Raw genomic sequence first — 6,000 nt, 5'->3', positions numbered from 1 at the left:
AATGAGTTATAATTCAAATACTAAGTGACCATAATTTGAAAAATATACCAATCACAAAACATATTTGAATCAATTCATTATATGTATGAGTCTTACAACCATCTTACACAGTCTAGTCAACAGGCATGTGTGTGTGCATGTGTAATCAATTTGGCGTTTCTTTTTTGGCCTTTTAAAGCTAGGGTCATTGCCCATATTTGGAAATCTTAGCCTTTTTTCAAATTGTAACCATAATGGAGGCTATAACTCTTATACCGATGGTAGCCCTTTACACGAGTAGAGTATCCTCCAATATAATTGCTAATTACCTGGTACCAACTTACTCAGTGTCGGCTTTCACACATCAGTATAGGTAGCTCTTTTAAAAAATGGAGCCTGAAAAAGAAACCGGATTAAGAAATGCTCATACAAACATAATGATTTGATCAAATATAAATTGGATGGTCTATAATTTTTCAAATAAGGTTTTTTATTCCAAACAAAGTATAAGACTTATAACGATCATTTTCTAAAAAAAAAAAAAAATATGCTCATCAAATTTCTTTCAAACAGGACACGAGATTTACTCAAACACATATGCAAGGAAAGATAATCAATTTATTGGCAATTTAAAAAAAAAACAAACCCCCAAGGACTTCCTGAGGGAATCAAATCTGACCGTGTCTAAAGCTTTAGTAAAAAAATCTGCAATTTGTTTGTTAGTCTCAACATATTCTAAAATCAATGTTTTGTTTTCAACAAGTTCCCTAATAAAATGATGACGAATGTCAATATGTTTGGTGCGAGAGTGTTGAACAAGATTTTTGAAGATATTAATAGCACTTGTATTATCACAAAAAAATGTTAAAGTTTTAATATCAAACCCATAGTCTGCCAACATTTGTTTCATCCACAAAAGTTGAGTACAACAACTTCCAGCAGTAATGTAGTCAACTTTAGATGTTGACAAGGAGATGGAGTTTTGTTTTTTACTATGCCAGGAGACCAAATTGTTTCCTAAGTAAAAACAACCACCACTTGTGCTTTTGCAATCATCAGTGTTTCTTGCCCAATCTGCATCACTATAACACACAAGGTTAGAATTTGTTTCTTTGGAGTACCAAATGCGTAAATCAAGAGTATTATTGATGTAACGAATAATTATTTTTACAGCAGTCACATGAGACTCCATGGCGTTCCCTTGGAAACGAGCACACACTCCAACATTGTAACTGATGTCAGGGCGACTTGCAGTTAAGTATATGAGACTCCCAATCATATTCCTGTAAAGAGTTGGATCAACTTTCTTCCCATTCTCATCTTTAGATAATTTGACCCTAGTACCCATTGGAGTTTTAGCAGGTTTAGATGCATCGAGTCCAAATCTTTACACTAGATTTCTTGCATACTTGCTTTGTGAAATGAAAATTCCCTCATCTAACTGCTCCTAAGAAAAAATTGAGTTCTCCTACCATGCTCATCTCAAACTCTTCTTGCATTTGTTTCACAAATTCCTGCACTAGAGAATCATTAGTAGAACCAAACACTATATCATCAACATAGATTTGTGCTATCATAATATTTTCATCAACATTTTTGATAAAAAGTGTTTTGTCTACTCCCCCTCTCTTGTACCCCTTTGAGACCAAAAAATGAGTTAGTCTCTCATACTAAGCCCGTGGGGCTTGTTTCAGCCCATACAACGCTTTTTGCAATTTAAAAACATGATTAGGATTGTATGGATCCTCAAACCCTTTGGGTTGTTCCACATAGGCTTCTTCACTCAAAAATCCATTTAAAAAGGTAGATTTTACATCCATTTGGAACAATTGAAAACCAAGAACACATGAAATAGCTAGTAATAATCTTATGGATCCAAGTCTTGCAACAAGGGAAAATGTCTCATCAAAATCAATTCCTTCAACTTGAGTGTACCCCTGTGCAACTAGTCTAGCTTTATTTCTTATTATGGTCCCAAATTCATCAGTTTTATTTTTAAATATCCACTTTGTACCTATAACATTAGTATGACTCGGTCTAGGGACAAGGATCCATACCTCATTCCTTGTGAATTGATCTAGCATTGATCCATGATTCATCATTTAAGGCTTCCTTCACATTTTTTGGTTCCAAAGTAGAATTAAAACAAACAAATTGAACCAAATTTACATACCTCTTTCGAGTGACCATACTCTCTTCAAGATTTCCCAAAATAAGATCAGAAGGGTGATTCTTATTTACTATGGTTGATGGTTCTCTTTGAATAGAGTCAGAGGAAATAACTGGATTTTCCTTCTCTGTTTGCCCGTTGTTGTTTTGACAGAATCAGCGTTTGATACATCAACAGTGGCTGGTGTTGCCTCCGAAGGTTGTGCTGTCAGATCTGCCATTTCTTTATGATGTTGAACATCAACGAGCTTGTCAATTTCCTCCTCATGGGAGTACTCACAAAAATCTTTTAAATCATCTACAACCACATTAGCTGATTCCATAATAGTTTGGGTTCTCATGCTATAAACACGATAAGCACTACTATTTGTGGTATCCAAGAAAAACTCCCACATCGCTTTTGGCATAAAATTTGCCCATATTCTCATGATCTCTAAGAATATAACACAGACACCCAAATACATAAAAATAATTGACATTGGGTTTTCTACCTTTCCAGATTTCATAAGGAGTTTTATTTGTACCTAGACACAGAAAAACACGATTAATTGTGTAACAAGCTATATTAATTGCTTCAGCCCACAATTTCTTTGTGAGTGTTTTGCTATTTAGCATAACTCTGGCCATTTCCTGCAAAGTATGATTTTTCCGTTCCACTACCCTATTTTGTTCAGGAGTTTTGGGAGCAGAAAATTCATGCAAAATTCCAAAAGATTTACAATATTCATCATAAACAGAATTTTCAAACTCCTTACCATGATCAATTCGTAATCTTACAATCTTTCCAATGTTACAATTTTTTTCAACTCTAAGTCTTGTACATAGTGTTTGAAAAGCTTCAAATGTATTTGATTTTTCTCTTAAGAAATCTACCCAAGTAAATCTAGAAAAATCATCCACACATACAAAAATGTATCTCTTACCATTAATACTATCAACTTGTATAGGACCCATGAGATCCATATGCAATAATTCTAACACATTTGAAGTATTAATATCAAATAATGCTTTATGGGAAATTTTTAACTGTTTTCCCAATTGACATGATTCACACTTACCAAGCGATTCTTTACCCAGCTTGGGTATACCACGGATGAGACCTGCATTAGCAATATTTTTCAAGTTTTTGAAATTTATATGTCCAAGTTTTTCATGCCACAAGTCAGTAATATTAAAACTTGATGAAGACGCATGACATGTGAATTTTTGTGTGAGTGTGTAACAATTATCCAAAGAACGAGAACCTTTGAGAACAATGTCACCACTTTGATTTATAACATTACACTCATCATGTGAAAAATTAACAAGAAAACCTTGGTCACAAATTTGACTTATGCTAATTAAGTTGGCTTTCAGCCCATCAACAAGAAGCACATTTTTCAGTTTCGGTAACCCTTCAATGTTTAGAGTACCTTTACCTAAAATATTTCCTATCATTCCATCCCTAAATGTTACTACTCCACACTTCAAGGATTTGAAGTTGGTAAGTATGTTGGCATTACTTGTCATATGTCTTGAACAACTGCTATCAAAGTACCATGAACTAGATGCATGCATTTTATGACAGGTAAAGGTAGCCAAGCAAACAGAGTTAACTTTCTTGACCCATATTTTTTTTTATTTTGAATTTCTTTTGGTCAAGAATTGATTCATACTAACAAACAGTTTAACATAATTCTTTTTAAAAAAATTTAACAGAGAAAAACACTTAGGTCTTATGTGTCCTTCCATCCCACAAAAATGAAAAAATGGTACAAATTGTCCAATGTTTCTTTTGGAGAAATTTTTTTAAGTTGTAGATCTGTTGGAACAGATGACAACTTCGTGGTCTCGGCAGAGTGACTTGTTTCTGCAAAACGGTTAGTTGGCACAACTGTCGGATAATTCATAGATTTTACAAAAACCATTTTTCTTGAGGATTCAGATCCAGTAGATCCTAATCCACTATAATCACTAGCCTTTTTTCTTGCAGAAAGAATATCATCCAATATTCTAGATATAGGATTAAGCATTTTGACACCTTTTTGCAAAAGATCAATTTCTTTACTCAAAGAATCAATTTCATCATTTTTGGAAGCAATAATCATCTCAAGCTCTTCAATTTTTTCAACAAATTTTTTATTATTGCTAGCCATTAAATGATTCTCAGAGCAAACTTTCAGCCATTGATCATGCATTATTTTATAAGACTCTTTTAATGACAATCAATGTCAGAATTCTCATTATTCTGAACAAAATTATTAAGGCATAACACATCCTTGTAATCAGCTGAAGAGAAAACCATACCTTTGTGAACAGAGGTTAAGACAACACTATTTTCATCCTCATCACTCTGTTCAGAGTCTTGATCACTCCATGTGGCTGTCATGACTTTCTTTTTCTTTAAGGTATTTGCACACTCAGATTGAATGTGTCCAAATCCTTCACATTCCTTGCATTGAATACCCTTTTTATTAGTCTTAAAGGGTTTAGAAAAATTACCTTATGGGTTTTTGGATATGGCCTTTTTGTTTCCCAATTTCTTTATGTATTTTTGGAATTTTTTTGTCAACAGAGCCATCTCATCATCCTCATCATCCGAACTTTCCTTCTTTTCTTTAGAAGATTTCAAGGCAATAGATTTCTCCTTGATTTCTTTTGTCTTACCTTTTTGTCTAATTTGTTGGTCTAGTTCAAAAGTTCGGAGTGAACCCATCAATTCTTCTACTTTTATTTTGTCCAGATCTTTTGCTACTTCAGTTGCAGTTAGCTTTTTCTGAAACCTGTCAGGGAGAACGCTAACAATTTTTCAAACCAAAACATTCTCTTCAAGTTTTTCACCAAGAGCAAAATATTCGTTAGCAAAATCTGAAAATTTTTCATAAAATTCAGTGAGGGTTTCATTTTCATTCATTTTCAAATTTTCAAATTTTGTTGTGAGCATAACAAGCCTAGAACGCTTGACATCAACTTTTTTTTCAAATTGAGTTTGAAGGATTTGCCAAGCATCTTTGGCCGAAACGCACGAAGAAATCAATTTAATGTAACCTTCACCAACACCATTAAAAATAGCATGTAATGCTTTATTATTGTAACTGGACAGTTTATCTTCAGCATCAATCTAATCAAGTTCAGATTTTACCTTAGTTACATCATCGCTTTCTGCTAGAGGAGTCCAACCACTTAAAACAGCCCTCCAAGCCTTTTAATCTTGAGATTTGATGAAGGCTCTCATTCTAACTTTCCAATATGGATAGTTCGAATCATTGAGTAAAGGGGGGCGAGTTATGGAGCCTCCTTCTGTGAAAAAAGACATTGCAAGAACAAGAACAACAAACGAAATAAACCAAGATCACACTCAGAAATGAGTGACCTGCTCTGATACCAATCAAAATTCTATTTTTAGTAATTACCAAATTAATTAAACCATGTGAATTAATTAAAGTGCAGAATGGTAATTAAACTGTTTAAACATATTGCAGTTTTGTCGGGACAGAATCCGAACTTGTCACGATAGAAATTGAACACAGTAAAAAGACAGTGAAAAACAATAAAGAACACAACGAATTTTTACAAGGTTCAGAAACCCTTTTGGATAACCTATGTAATGCCCCATAACCCCTAATGTGGTTTAATGGTTGGATTAGTAGGGCGGGAGGGCCATAATTGTTTAACTATGCAATTAAATGATTATAAGCATGTTTATGTGAATTATATTATAATATGATGTTAAATGCATGCATGTGGGTCCACATTTCATTACAGGGGTGTTTTGGTAATTTGGCCCGTTGAGGGCGTAATTGTATATTTGTATGCATGTTGGTGACCTATTGTTGAGACTTTAATGTGGATTTGTTCGAGCTATTCGACATG

Source organism: Humulus lupulus, chromosome 4 (genome assembly GCF_963169125.1).
Source record: "Humulus lupulus chromosome 4, drHumLupu1.1, whole genome shotgun sequence".
NCBI lineage: Eukaryota > Viridiplantae > Streptophyta > Magnoliopsida > Rosales > Cannabaceae > Humulus > Humulus lupulus.
This window is presented reverse-complemented; position numbering follows the sequence as displayed.